General features: G+C 42.9%; 1 protein-coding gene across 1 annotated transcript in view; it reads right to left on the reverse strand.

The window, feature by feature from the left end:
• Positions 1-16,574, reverse strand: part of prickle3 (prickle homolog 3) — a 118,419-nt gene that overhangs the window by 63,207 nt on the left and 38,638 nt on the right. The window lies entirely within an intron of this gene.

A 16,574-nucleotide genomic window follows, 5' to 3' on the forward strand; every position in this document is an offset into this window, starting at 1 on the left:
TCGTACATTTCAAAGTCTTATAACGACTTACTACCGTCAACGACGAACACAAAATTTGGCACAGTGATTCTTCAGGTCGTCCCCGACAAAAAAGTCCGAGGGGCCAAGTTTGTATTTTGCACGGTGTTGCCATGGCGATGCCTAGAAAACCCATGTTTTTGCATTTTGTGCATCAGCACTTCCAATGTGTTTTGACTTGTTTGGTGAAAAGTGCAGTCCAAAGCCCCAATAAAAAAGGGACAAGTGGCGCGTCAGCGCCACCCACAGGGAGTGCCGGGTCGGCCGAGTGCGAAGGGCCGTTCGATGCCGCTTGCGGCTTTAATTATTTATTTTATTTATAATTTATTTGTTATTTTATTATTTCATTTATTTATTATTTATTTATTTATTTTTATTGATTGTGTGAACAAATATAGGTCTGTCATTTAGAAAACAAATATAAGTATATGCACCTTTTCATTTTTATGTAACGAAAACTAAAACTTAAAAAAAAATAAATCACACAAATCTTGAGTGAATACATGAATATGAAGAGCATCACACAATAAATGTTAAAAATATTATAAATTATAAAAATGATATATTATTGTTATTATTTATTATTTAACCTTTATTTAAACAGGAAGGTCCCATTGAGATTAAAAACCTTTTTTTCAAGGGAGTCCTGGCCCAGAGGCAGCACATTTCAAAACAAATACAAACAAACAAAACGTTAAAACTGCATCGATCATGAAAAACAGCTGCACATTATTGAGGCTCTGTCAGGCTTTGAGTTTAGTTTTAAAAACATTTAAGGACAACAGTTCAGTCCATTTCCAGTCTTTCTGCAACAAGTTCCAAGTAAAAGGTGCAGAGTGAACAAAGGCTTTTCTTCCCCAGCTCTGTGCGGCAAAAGGAACAGACGGAAACAACTGATCATTTGAACGCAAGGAGTAAGAGCCACTATTTTACCTTTATACAAATATAAGGAGGCAGCAATCCAAGTACAGCTTTGTAAATAAAAGTGTCCCAATGCCCCTGCCCTCTAGTGGCCAGAGAAGGACATTCTACTCTTAAGTACAAGTCACAGTGATGGTCTCAGATCTACAGTTGGTAATAAACCTCAGGGAAGCGTCAAACATTGTGTCCAACATTAGAAGACATTATAAATCATAGTAATAATGGCAAAAAATAAATTAAAAAAAGGGGGAGGGGTAGAGGTTGTTTAGACAGTTTGAAAAAAGTAAATAAATGTTTTCTACTTTCTATAATTTTTTTTTTACAATAAGATCTTTTTCTGAGACTGCAGCATAAAAAAAACAGAGTTAACCATTACCGCCGGATAAAACATACGCAGCAGTTAGTTTACATTTAAAAACCTGAGCTTTCTTACAAAATATCTCCAGCTTTGGCCTTTCCTTTAAAGTGTCTCTGTGTTTGTGGAGCAGTTCAGCTTTTGTCCAGATATTTACAGCTCGACACTATTCAGTTTCTCCTCTGATGGTCACAGTTTGAATCGAGGACGTGCCTAAACTCAGTGACCGTCTCTTTCGACATTTTTCAGAGGAACCAGGACCCGGTGAATCAGACCCAGACGTGTCCAACTCCCAAATCCTCCTCCCGGCGTGTGTCATACAGGAGAATGTACAAGGACAATCTCAAAAGAACTGCTAACCTTGGACGTGTTTAATATTTGCTCTATGAACTGCAGTACAAAACGCAAAGGCACATCTTATTTATTTAAAAAAAAAAAAAAAAAAAAGTATAGAATATGTTCCTTTAATCTCCTTTATTTTTATTTAATATTTTGTTTATTTATTTTATTGTATTCATTTTATTATATTTGTCTGTGGTGTTATTCATGTATTTTTTTTTAACTTATTTAACTTTTTTTCTTTTTTCTGTTAATATTGACAACATATACTGTATTTTCTGGATTATAAGTCACTTTTTTTCATAGTTTGTCCGGGGGTGCGACTTATACTCAGATGCGACTTGCGACTATAAGGTTATTTTCAACTATTATGCTGAAAAACTTATTAACTTATATAAAAGATCATGGAAACAAACAAAACTAATACTAATAGGACAAATTCTCAAGAGTAAAATTAAATCCGTCTCATGTGACAGAAAGTTTCAGTGTTAAACAATTTTTAATCCTGGATGAGACGCAGCAGTTTTAATTTTACGACTTTACAACTGTCCTGAAGTCGCCTCTTTAGTTTTCACTGTTTCTCGAGTTTGTTTCTCGAGTTTGTGTCTCGAGTTTGTGTCTCGAGTTTGTGTCTCGTGTCTCTGAGCCGCCGCTCCCTCTGCCCTTGACGCCGTTTTATCTGCAGGTGGAGGCTCTGCACGCGACGGAGTATAAGGGTCAGTTAAATAAAATAAATTATGCAGGCGCTACGAGAATAAAGTCGTAATATTAGGACAATAAAGTCGTATTTTTATGAGAATATCAGGTGACTAGTGCGTTTTGCAGAATTTGGAGCATTTTGTTCAGATGTAGCATTTTCTTCCAAATCCGTATGATTCCTCCGATTAAACAAACTCAAATACTTGCAGTGTCCCTTCAAAGTACTTATACTGATACTGTGGTGACGGTGGGATAAAAGACACAGTATTTCATCGCGTGTAAACCCCAGCTCAAAGTTTATCTGAACAAAATGCTCCAAATTCTTCATAAAACACAACGCACTCACTCATTCACGCACAGCAGCCGATACGCTCATAAAAATACAACTTTATTCTCCTGATATTACAACTTTATTCTCATAAAAATACGACTTTTTCAGGATTCGACTTTATTCTCGTAAAATAACGTCTTTAATGTTGAAATGCTACGACTTTATTCTCTTAGCACCTGCATCATTTATTTTATTTAACTGACCCTTATCTGCAGGCGGAGGCTCTGCAGGCGGAGGCTCTGCGGGCGGAGGCTCTGCAGGCGGAGGCTCTGCGGGCGGAGGCTCTGCGGGCGGAGGCTCTGCAGGCGGAGGCTCTGGCCACGCCCTCTCATTCAGGGTTTTTTATTTTTACTACTTTGCTGCATAATTCTGTACATCTTTCATATATTTGACGTCTTCTGTTTGTTTTTGCTACTTTCTCCATTTTATAAACAAAGAAAAAAAACATTGAATGAGGGGGCGTGGCCAAACTTTGGTCATGCGCGTGAAGAATATCTATGCCTTTATTAAAAATACTCATTTAAATAGAATTTCACTGCAGATTTTGTTTGTTTTGTTTTTATAAAATTTTGAAAGTCTCCCAATATCTATTTTTCTGTTTCATATATTTTTATTTATTTTTTTTTTATTTATTTATTTTTAATGTATTTAATTTAATTTATTATTTAATTTATTTTTTTGTTTAATGTATTTATTATTTATTTTATTTATTTACTTTTTCTTTATTTTTATTTATGTGTGAACAAATATAAGACTTAGACAACAAATGTGCACACACCTTTTCATTTTTATGTAACAAAAACAAATCCTGAGTGAATAGATGAATAAGTATTATAAAAATTATTATGCAATTTTGAAAAAACTTTATTATTATTTTTTTCTGTATAAGCCTCAAGCCCCGCCCTCTTTCTCATTTTTAATTTATTTAAACAAAACCCAGACTCACGCTCCACATCCAGTTGACGAGCTTGAACTGCTTGTCCAGGCCCATCATGAAGATGACGAAAAAGACGATGGCGAAGATCATCTCGCAGATGGCGAGCGTGGAGATTCCGGCGTAAGCCGACGCGGCGTAACAGATGATGATGATGAAGCTGATGAGCTGCAGAAACAAAACACAAAAGGATCAGATGCAAGTAAAGAAATGGAGGAAAAACATGTCTTCAAGTTTGAGCTTTCTGACTCATGTTTTATTTGGGACGAATCAATCCAGCGTCTTCAGCTTCGATACCGATTCTGATACTACCCGATCTGACGATACCAGCGCAGAGACTGAAACGGCGTTAATGCACTTTAAAATAAAATAAAATAAGACCAAACAGACTCTGCACATCACACTAGAGAAGCACTTTTTTTTCATTTGTGCCAAAAAAGAGAATAAGAAAAAAACAAAAAAATAAATACAAACATCACAGTCACAGTGGAGGTTAAACGGGGGCAGATCGACAAAATGGCGTCTTGAAAATAGTCGATTAAAGATGAACAAATATGACTCGAGTGGCTCAACGAGAAGAAACGACCAGAACATGGACAAATATCTAAACACAACAGTTTGAAGAACAGGTTTGATTTAATGAACTGCAAAAACTGTCCGCTCTTTGGATCAACAAATCTCCAAAACAAGAAAAAACTCCTGTCCAACGCGATGATGTAACTCGTGCTGTTAAAACTACACATTTCGAACAGATTCTTACACCACCGGACTGTGACTCAGCAGCGGCACAAACACTAGAAATTCCTCCCGTCTTTGTGACTTTAAACGCCTCATAAACGGGTCACTGTGTCGGCCGCGCGTCGCCTTTCAAACCAAAAAACGGCTCGAATTAACAGAAAATGGTGTGTTTACTCAGCGTCTCGACAGAAGCGGCTCTGTCCCCGACGCAGATGTTCAAAAATATAAAGAGTAACAAAAACACTGGAGGTGCTAGCGTACGTGCTAACAGAGACGATGTTATTACTTTAGCTCGTTTTTATTCCGTTTACGAACAACAAACATCACACGGTCGTCACAGTTAAAGTGCATTTTAAAGCTTCATTGTGTAACTTTTCCTGAGCAGATTTCACCACCTGCTCGTGTTTGTGAAGAAGTTACAGCTTTGCCTCAGATGTTCCACAGTACGGCATTATAGAAGTGACAGTTTGTTTGTTTTTTTTAACTTAACTTGGTGAGGTAATATCTGATGTAAATATGAATCATAGTTTTATATCGATTCAGAGGAAACTCGTGAAGAAACGTTGAAAAATGTGTTGAAAACTACAGGACGTGAGATAAACGGCTTCTTTTCTCGCTTTGAGGAAACACGCACGCAACATCATCAGCACCTCCTCCCTCCACCGTCACGCCAGATTCCTCCACCACCGCACGCACTGTATCTGAGCACGATGTCAGACGAGGACTTGAGGCGGTGAACCCTAAGAAGGCTGCGGGCCCGGACTGGAGAACCCGGCAGAGTGTGCTCAGAGAGTGTGCTCACCAGCTCGACCTCATCTTCATCAGGATTTTCAACCTATCTCTAGCCCAGGCAGTTATCCCATCCGGTCTAAAATCAGCCACTATCGTACCAGTGCCTAAAAAGTCTCCCGTCACAAGCCTCAATGACCCTCACACCGGGGATCATGAAGTGCTTTGAGAGCCTGGTCCTACGACGTATCGAGGGTTTTCTCCCAGCAGACTTTGACCCACACCAGTTCGCATATCGGGCAAACAGATCTCACAGCTCTCCACTCCGCACTGAGCCATCGAGAACAACAGCAGAGCTCTGTGCGTTTGCTCTTTGTGGATTACACTTCAGCTTTTAACACAATTATCCCGGACGTTCTCATCACCAAACTGGATGCCCTCGGTTTCCCACTTCCTACGTGCGCCTGGATTAAAGACTTTTTAACAAACCGACCCCAGACTGTGAGACTAGGCCCTCACGTCTCTCACACACCGGCGCTCCACAGGGCTGTGTGCTGAGCCCCCTCCTGTACTGTCTCTACACACGTGACTGCAGCCCGGCCAGTAACAGCAACCTCATTGTGAAGTTCGCTGACGATACAACCGTGGTAGGGCTCGTTTCAAAGGGCGACGAGACCTGGCCTACAGAGAGGAGGTCCTGAAGTTGGCCGCTTGGTGCTCGGAGAATAACCCTGCTCTGAATACCAAGAAAACCAAGGAAAACATCATCAACTTCAGGAGGCACAGCACAGACCTCGCTCCCCTTTACACCAATGGCGAGTGTGAGAGAGGGGAGAGGGTCCACACTTTGGGGGAGAGGGTCCACACTTTGGGGGGAGAGGAGGGAGAGAGAAATATGATTTGGACCCCGGCCTGCTGCTCACGTTCTACCGTGCGTCCAGAGCCTGCTGACATACTATTACAGTCTGGTGTGGCAGCTGCACCACGGCGGACAGGGAGAGGCTTCAGAGGGTGGTCCAGACAGCCCAAAAGATCATGGGCTGCCCTCTCCCCTCTCCCCTCTCTGATGGATATTTACTCCTCCCGCTGCCTCAGCAGGGCCAAACACATTAAGGACAGGTCCCACCCTGGCGTCGATTTGTTTCACCTGCTGCCCCCGGGAGGCGCTACAGGGCCATTAAAGCAACGACCACCAGACTCAAAAAAGGTTTTTTCCGAAGTGCCATAACCCTGTTGAACTCACGTATGCACTGACCTCCGACTTGTGCAATGTTTAATATAGTGCAATATTTATCAGTGCAAATGTGACTCTGCAGTATTTACTTGTAAATTTTGTTGAGAGTTGTAGTCTGGGGTGACATCACACTGATGACATCACACTGATGACATCACACTGATGACATCACACTGGGAGAATTCAAAACACATATTTTTACCAAAACTTTAAACATCAAACAAGCTAAATAAATGTTTTCTTATATTTGTATTTGTCTAATAATCATCTTTCACAATTTACAATCAGGAAGTAAAATTTTAAACTTAAAAAATGCCCAAACTGGGAAAAGAGAAACACGACATTAGAACAGATCAAATGGAGGAATATTGACCTCTGACCTGTCGTTAATCGCATCTCTCACATTTATCGTCAGGTATTTTTAAAAAACCTGACTGACCTCACTGTGAGCGGGGCTGCCTCTCCACAGATCTGACCTGTAATGTGATCTGGAGGCTTTCGCTCCATTAGGATGAATAAGTTTAAAGCCAAACTGTGAAACATTCCAGGCAAAGCAGTGACATCTCCATGGAAACTCTTAGGTTGCACACTGTCCTCCTGAAATCTTTTTAACGCTGATGTTTCTGAGCCGACGTGTGGGGCAGATTTAGCTCATTTTCTCCAGATTATACCGTTAGAATTTAGTCCAAACAGGGCCGGTCCAGACTATAGGCAGACTGAGCAGCTGCTTAGGGCCCCGAGGCCACTAGGGGCCCCCCAAGAGCTAAAAAAAATATTGAAAATACTATAATATATCAAGTTTTATTGGACACCTTTTAAAATTATTATATTTGTTTTATATCTATAGTAAAATCTCTGCTGCTGTGTTTGTTTTTGAGTCGGGCAGAGGTGAGGGCAGCTCTGTTTACACCGGAGCAAGGACCCGACAATGGAAATGTAAGAAACACACAACTGGACACGCAACTGGACACACAACTGGACACACAACTGGACACACAACTGAACACACGACTGGACACACGACTGAACACATTAAAATCCAACAGAAATTTGAAGAAAACTAAACTATACAAATAAAAACAGAAAAAATGTGATTCAGTTGTTTCTGTTGAACTAAATTCAGCTCAAATCTTTATCAAAATCACCACATTTGAATCTTTATAAGACTCAAAATATATAAGAAATACTTTTTAAACAAGTACTTTAATACTTTTACTTAAGTAGATTTTTTCATGTGATACTTTTACTTGGGTACTTTTTGCTCCAATGTCTGTACTTTTACTTAAGTAACAAAATGGTGTGCTACTTCCAGCGCTAGGCCAAACTGAACATCTCGAGGCTGTTAGCCGAGATGCTAACTCAGATGCTAACTCAGATGCTAACTCAGATGCTAACTCAGATGCTAACTCAGATGCTAACTCAGATGCTAACTCAGATGCTAACTCAGATGCTAACTCAGATGCTAACTCAGATGCTAACTCAGATGCTAACTCAGATGCTAACCTCTCTCAGTCTGAGCCGTTTTGAGTCACACAGAAGAAAATACTTGTTGTAAAATAGACTCTGGCTGAAGTTGCCAAGTTTAGTTTTTCCATGATTATATTTTTCCGTTCGAGGGAGCGCGGCCGGAGCGTTCTGTCGTCTCTCCGCTCAAACGCTCCGTCAGAGGGAGCGCGGCCGGAGCGTTCTGTCGTCTCTCCGCTCAAACACTGACAGTTTGGAGCAGAGAAAAGCGGCCCACGGCTCAGAAACACTGTCACATTTCAATACGGCTTTTGTCACAGCTGTGAAAGTGTGGGCAGATTCAGAGGTCATGTGACGGCAGAGGTCATGTGACGGCAGAGGTCATGTGACGGCAGAGGTCATGTGACGGCAGAGGTCATGTGACGGCAGAGGTCATGTGACAGCAGAGGTCATGTGACAGCAGAGGTCATGTGACGGCAGAGGTCATGTGACAGACAAGGACGAGACTCAAACCCAACATGAAAGCTCACGGTGAGGGGGCGGCCTGATGTTCAGCTGTGTTTGACCTGAAGGGAATGTGGGCCGGCCCAGGATCACAGAGCAACTTCTATTAAAGGATAAAAACAACGACTGAAACGGGACTAGACCGGGACTAAAGCAGGATTGAACCCGGACTAAAACAGGACTAGACCGGGACTAGACCTGGACTAGACCTGGACTAGAGCAGGACTAAAGATGGACCAAGTCAGAACTAAAGCAGGATTGAACCCAGACTAAAACAGGACAAGACCGGGACTAGACCTGGACTAGACCTGGACTAGACCTGGACTAGAGCAGGACTAAAGATGGACCAAGTCAGAACTAAAGCAGGATTGAACCCAGACTAAACCGATACTAAAGCCAGACTAAACTGGGACTAAAGTCGGACCAAACCGTGACTAATCCGTGACTAATCCGGGACTAATCCGGGACTAATCTGGGACTAATCTGGGACTAATCTGGGACTAAACCAGGACTAATCCGGGACTAATCTGGGACTAAACCAGGACTAAACCAGGACTGAATCAGATCTAAAGGTTTGTGGGAGTAAACTATTTCTAAAGAAACTTGAGTATCTTCAGACACAGCCCTGAGCACATTCACATGTTTCATTTCATTCGTTTCATTCATTTCACTCGTTTCATTCGTTTCATTCATCGTGTCATGTTTCACTTCACAGATTGTGTCAAACATAAATATTCCCAAAGAACAGATCCACCGGGGAGTCTCCATGGCAACGTGAGACGGTGTCCAGAGCCGCGGAGGAGACGGTGCGTTCACGAGCCAAATCTGCGTTTACGGCCGCCATTAACCCTCGACGAGCCGGTACAGTTTGTACAGAATGAAACCTCCGTCGTCGTTTATCTTTTTTAACGAATAAAACAGAGTGAAACCAGACGCTGAACGAAACCAGAGCAAAGTCACGAGATTCAAACAGACGCCAAACGAGGCCACACACACAACGGCGACTTCACGGCGAGTTCGTCAAACCAGTTTAGAGCCAGTGTCAAATCACCACCATGTGATACTCCCATGATGCACCAGGCTCCACTGAGGGCCCATAGTGTGACCCACAGAGGCCCCTGATACTCCCATGATGCACCGGGCTCCACTGAGGGCCCACAGTGTGACCCACAGAGGCCCCTGATACTCCCATGATGCACCAGGCTCCACTGAGGGCCCACAGTGTGACCCACAGAGGCTCCTGATACTCCCATGATGCACTGGGCTCCACTGAGGGCCCACAGTGTGACCCACAGAGGCCCCACAGAAAGGACCAGTGAAACGATTAGAGGTTTGTTTATTTAGGTCCAGGCTGAACATGTGTGTGTGTCTGTGTGTCTGTGGGGGTGTGTCTGTGAGTGTGTCGGGGTGTGTGTCTGTGAGTGTCTGTGTCTGTGTGTGTAGGTGTGTGTGTGTGTGTCTAATGTATCTTTGACCTTTACTGAATTATATACAACCCTTGACCTTTGACATTTACTGTATTAATTATATTTTTGGAGGGTTCATACTAGTTTAGTCCATAGACCGTTTATATAAAGGGACAAACTGCCACCGCTGTGTTCCACAAAGAACTTCAAAATACACACTAAAAACTTCAAAATACACACTAAAAACTACAAAAAAAAACACTAAAAATGACAAAAAACACTAAAAATGACAAAAAACACACTAAAAATGACAAAAAACACTAAAAATGACAAAAAACACACTAAAAATGACAAAAAAACCACACTAAAAATGACCCAAAAAAATCAAAAATTTACAAAAAAACAGTAAAAACTTCACAATATACACTAAAAATGACAAATACATTAAAAAAAAAACATAAAACACAGTAAAATCCTCACAATACCCACAAAAAACTACAAAAAAAAACAACACTAAAAATGACAAAAAAAACACAGTAAAAATGTTAAAATACACACTAATAACTACAAAAAAAAAAAAAAAAAAACACTAAAAATGACGAAAAACACAGTAAAACCTTTGACAGCGTCCACTCCCTGCTAAACCAGCGATGTGGTTCAGGGGCGTTACCTTTAACAGCCTGGCTCCTGATTGGCTCTGTGGTTGCCGTGACACTCATGGTCTGTTTCGTCTCTGGGGAGTTTTTTTGCACTACAGCCACAAACATGTCGGGTTTCCATGGTAACGGCCGTTTTTTCGTGCATCATCCTGTTTCAGCTTCCTGTCACGCCACATCCTGAGAGATAATATTTTGTTTTGTATTTTTAATCGCTATAGCAACGGCCCTCATGTCTCATCATTCTGAAACACGTGGAGAGGCTTTAGAAACGTCTTGAGCTCCAGAAGGCCCCAGTTCTGCCCCAGTTCTGCCCACGTCTGCCGCTTCTGCCCCTCCTCCTCCTCCCCGGGCCCCTCCTCCTCCTCCCCGGGCCCCTCCTCCTCCCCGGGCCCCTCCTCCTCCTCCCCGGGCCCCTCCTCCTCCTCCCCGGGCCCCTCCTCCTCCTCCCCGGGCCCCTCCTCTCACTCTTCCACAGACTGCAGACACATCAGAGCGTCGTGTGTTCCTGAGGCTGGCACAGACTTGTCTCTGTAGAAACTCGGACAAAAGCCGCTCTGTACGAGAAAGAATCACATCAGAAGAATGTCCTTTACACGAGAGACAAGAACATCAGGACTGAACTAAAGGACTGAACCGGGACTGAACCAGGACTGAACCGGGACTGAACCGGGACTGAACCGGGACTGAACCAGGACTGAACCGGGACTGAACCGGGACTGAACCGGGACTGAACCAGGACTGAACCGGGACTGAACCAGGACTGAACCAGGACTAAAGCAGGACTGAACCAGGACTAAAGCAGGACTGAACCAGGACTGAACCGGGACTGAACCGGGACTGAACCAGGACTGAACCAGGACTAAAGCAGGACTAAAGCAGGACTAAAGCAGGACTGAACCAGGACTGAACCAGGACTGAACCGGGACTGAACCAGGACTGAACCAGGACTAAAGCAGGACTAAAGCAGGACTAAAGCAGGACTGAACCAGGACTGAACCGGGACTGAACCGGGACTGAACCGGGACTGAACCAGGACTGAACCGGGACTGAACCGGGACTGAACCGGGACTGAACCAGGACTGAACCGGGACTGAACCAGGACTGAACCAGGACTAAAGCAGGACTGAACCAGGACTAAAGCAGGACTGAACCAGGACTGAACCGGGACTGAACCGGGACTGAACCAGGACTGAACCAGGACTAAAGCAGGACTAAAGCAGGACTAAAGCAGGACTGAACCAGGACTGAACCAGGACTGAACCGGGACTGAACCAGGACTGAACCAGGACTAAAGCAGGACTAAAGCAGGACTAAAGCAGGACTGAACCAGGACTGAACCGGGACTGAACCGGGACTGAACCGGGACTGAACCGGGACTGAACCGGGACTAAACCAGGACTGAACCGGGACTAAAGCAGGACTAAAGCAGGACTAAAGCAGGACTGAACCAGGACTGAACCAGGACTGAACCAGGACTGAACCGGGACTGAACCGGGACTGAACCGGGACTGAACCAGGACTAAAGCAGGACTAAAGCAGGACTAAAGCAGGACTAAAGCAGGACTGAACCGGGACTGAACCGGGACTAAAGCAGGACTAAAGCAGAACTGAACCAGGACTAAAGCAGGACTGAACCGGGACTGAACCGGGATTGAACCAGGACTAAACCGGGACTAAAGCAGGACTAAACCAGGACTAAACCGGGACTGAACCGGGACTGAACCAGGACTAAAGCAGGACTGAACCAGGACTGAACCGGGATTGAACCAGGACCGAACCGGGACTAAACCTGGGACTAAAACCAGGACTAAATCAGGACTAAACTTGGACTAAAGCAGGTCTAAACCAGGTCTAAACCAGGTCTAAACCAGGTCTAAACCAGGTCTAAACCAGGTCTAAACCAGGTCTAAACCAGGTCTAAACCAGGTCTAAACCAGGTCTAAACCAGGTCTAAACCAGATCTAAACCAGATCTAAACCAGGTCTAAACCAGTCACAGATGTATTTGCCGCACACACAGATGGAGCTCCTCTTTTAAACCAGAATAGTTGTGAATGATTCTCTATATTTAGGAAACCACAGACACTGGAGCTCGGGGCCCTGGAGCTCGGGGCCCTGGAGCTCGGGGCCCTGGAGCTCAGGGACTCACCAAACAGCAACCGTTGCCGGGGGAAATCCCGTGTATTTGAGCTTTGGCTTCACTCGGCTCAGTCTGACGTCGCTCAGCGTGGAAAGTGGAAATATCTCGTCACACATTTGGTCCTCGCTCTCGAGGCCTCGCTTTTCTCAGTCCTGGTCTAGTCTTTGTGTCCCTGGGCCTCATTTAGAAATCGACTGTTTTTTTCACACCGATTGTTTAAAATCCAGAGGAACCGACGCCTGATAAGATCTGCCGACGTTTTAGACGATACATGAGGCCAATTTTAATCATTTTAATCAGACATCAGTTTGTCTCTAGTTTCATTTATGTTTATACCTGCAATTTTACGTACGTTTCACCACTGAAAAGATATAATCTTTTGTTTTGAATTGTCTACACAGTGCAGTACACAGTACAGAGTACACAGTGCAGTACACAGTGCAGTACACAGTGCAGTAGTGAGTACACAGTGCAGTACACAGTGCAGTAGTGAGTACACAGTGCAGTACACAGTGCAGTAGTGAGTACACAGTGCAGTACACAGTGCAGTAGTGAGTACACAGTGCAGTACACAGTGCAGTACACAGTGCAGTACACAGTGCAGTACACAGTGCAGTATACAGTGCAGTAGAGAGTACACAGTGCAGTAGAGAGTACACAGTGCAGTAGAGAGTACACAGTGCAGTAGAGAGTACACAGTGCAGTACACAGTGCAGTACACAGTGCAGTACACAGTGCAGTACACAGTGCAGTACACAGTGCAGTACACAGTGCAGTAGTGAGTACACAGTGCAGTACACAGTGCAGTAGTGAGTACACAGTGCAGTACACAGTGCAGTAGTGAGTACACAGTGCAGTACACAGTGCAGTACACAGTGCAGTACACAGTGCAGTACACAGTGCAGTATACAGTGCAGTATACAGTGCAGTAGTGAGTACACAGTGCAGTACACAGTGCAGTAGTGAGTACACAGTGCAGTACACAGTGCAGTAGTGAGTACACAGTGCAGTACACAGTGCAGTAGTGAGTACACAGTGCAGTACACAGAGCATGAGTCAGACTCTTAAACTCTGGGCGTGGCTCTTCGGGCTCAGTCTTGCTCCGTTTCTGTTTGTAAATGATTTCACGTTTGCTGCTTCTGTTCAGACGACGTCAAAACGTTGAGTTTTTCTGTGGTTAAACTTTCTGTGGTTTAAAATAAAAATCTGTGGGTCATTTCCTGTGACACGGGGGAGTTTAGATCAGATCAAACTGAGACACTAACGACTCGTTTCCTCTCGTGTTTCCAAAACTGTATGAAACATTTAGCATTTTCCATTATTTAGTTTTATTTAAAAAGTTCACTGTGTCTCCATGGAGACAATTCAGTGACGTCACACCGTTATTATTTAGCAGAACAAACACATAGAACTGAAGAAATGAGAGATATAAACGACCGGGCAAATGTTTAGTGTGGAGCGGGCGCTTAGCAACACTGTCAATCAAACCTGTTGCTAACGCTAACAGAAGCGACCTCGGGGAAAGAAGGACCTGATTTTTAGCCACACAAACACATATAAGTGAATAAATGAGATGTACGACCATTTATGTCTCTGTCTGTGATTATTTAAACTGTAAATTATCACTGAAACATCAAAACTCTGGACCTAAATTGAACGTAGAACAGAAATAAACTCAAAATGACTCCAAACGTCTGTTCGATGTCACTGTTTTTAAATGTTTTGCACTTTCGCCGTTTCTTGACACTGACGGGACGGAGTTTCAGGGTTTGAATACCGAATATAAACACATATTTAGTTGAGTTTTATACATTTTCCTCACTCACATAACTCCACACACGTCGCTTCATATAGTTGGTATTTTCAGGACGTATAAAGAGCAGTAAACATAAAGACGACACGACTGAACGAGAGGGCGTGTCCGAGCGTCTGACTGGTACGGCGCATTTAAAGCCCCGGGGTGGAGCGAAGAATCAGGCCAAAACAAACATATCGCCATGGAAACGAGCAAAAAAAAAGTGACATAATGCACTTTAAACACATAGTTACAACATAAACACAGAACAGGAACAGGAAAAGACGCACACAAAACAACAACAGCGGGTCAACGAGGTGGTTCCTGGAGTATTTTCACTGTTACTACGGCAACGCAACTTTAATATATGTTTGTGATGTGGACAACGCTCGTCTGAAAACAGGTTTAACTGACGCAGATCGATCGATACGGGGTTTTTTTCACGGCCGATTGTTCAGAATCCAGAAGAGAAACCGCTGGCTCATAAACTCGGCTCATATTTTTGAGTTGATTTGTTTTATTTTCCCCAAATGACATGATCTGAAACGACTTCAGACTCATCCACAAACCTGTTTTACGACACAGTGGATGAGAGAGCTGTGGAGTCACGTTTGGGCAGTGTCCTCTTCACGTTAAAGTGTTCAAATAAAGCTTTATGCGGGATCTTTAGGCCCGAACTAAACGTCTGCCTGAGCTGGAGTTTTAAAGCCGAGAGCGAAAATATCAGTCTGTCTCTAGTAACTTCATTTATTCTGATGGACAAAGTGGATGTAGTGACAGTAAAACTCGACTAACGGATAGAAATCTGCCACTGTGAAGCTCTCACTGCAACATATGATCCAAACCCCGACCCCTGACCCTTGACCCTAGACTGTTTAAAGAAGTGACTCAGTGAGCGCGACGCCACCCACAGCGTTCAGCTACAAATGAAGCTCATCCAGGCTAAAAATAATTAAATAAATACATAAATAAAAAATAATAAATAAAAATTAAAAAAAAAATAAAATAAAAATAATAAAAAAGCTCCTCGAGGCTAATAAATAAATACATAAATAAACAATTAAAATTAAAATAAAATTAAAATAAAATAATAATTTAAAAAAAGCTCATCGAGGCTAAAAATAATTAAATACATAAATACAAAATAATAAATTAAAATTAAATATAATAAAATAAAAATAATAAAAAAGCTCCTCGAGGCTAATAAATAAACAATTAAAATAAAAATAATATTAAAATAAAATATAATAAAATAATAATTAAAAAAAGCTCATTGAGGCTAATAAATAAATACATAATAATACAAATTTTAATTAAATATAATATAATAAGATAAAAAAGCTAATCGAGGCTAGTAGTTATAGCGGCCAATTTGGAGTTGAGTTCCATATTTGTAATTCTGACCACAAGTATCATAGCAACCAAAGAGCCAATCAGGAGCGAGGCTGTTGAAGTTAACGCCCCTTCACCAACGCCGCCAATCAAACCTGTTGCTAACGCTAACGGGAGCGACCTCGGGGAAAGAAGGACCTGATTTGTCTGTTATTAATGTTCATATCTTGATTTACAGACACAATAGAGAAATAAAAACCCCAGGATCATGTAGAGGGTTAATACGAACATTTAAGACCAAAATGAGAGCGAGCGGTGACAGTTTGGAGCCAGAGTCGAGTCGCTACGTCCGTTTTATGCCCCTAACTCTGTGTTTAAAGTCTGTGTGACTCTTAATGGCACCGGATCGACTCGTTCTTTGTTTGTTTGCGGATAAATTCCTCTCGTCGCCTGTTTTTTTACTTCATTCTGGGAGGTGCAGGAACTACCCGGAGCCGGCACGTCCGCTGAAAAATGTCTGCAGCGGGACATAAACGGAGTCACTTTGCATGAGCGGAGTTTTACTGAAGCCGCTCACTGTTCACTTCACCTTTAACTGAACGTCACACGGGCCAAACTTAAAGCTAATCTTGTTTTATTTTGATTCTATGCAAATCTACGAGCGGCAGAGAGAAGTTACAGTAAAGTGAAGTCATCCACATCTGACAGGACCACGGTGTTTATGGTACAAACATCACCCAGCTGTAACGTGAGCGCGAGAAAAACTGCTGAAAAACCGCCACAGGAAGCAGTTGTGCCTCGGTCAGGAAGTGCAGTGTCACAGCCACACCTGGGGAATTTTAAGGTTAAACTGTGATTAAAGCTGTACTCGGGATAAATTTGACATTTTAATGCAGGATTTGAGCTGTACGGGGTCAAATATCTACGTCTACGCCTTATTTTTAGTCCGTTCGGTTGTTTATAGGGATCAAACCGCA

Source organism: Periophthalmus magnuspinnatus, chromosome 7 (genome assembly GCF_009829125.3).
Source record: "Periophthalmus magnuspinnatus isolate fPerMag1 chromosome 7, fPerMag1.2.pri, whole genome shotgun sequence".
NCBI classification, from domain to species: domain Eukaryota; kingdom Metazoa; phylum Chordata; class Actinopteri; order Gobiiformes; family Gobiidae; genus Periophthalmus; species Periophthalmus magnuspinnatus.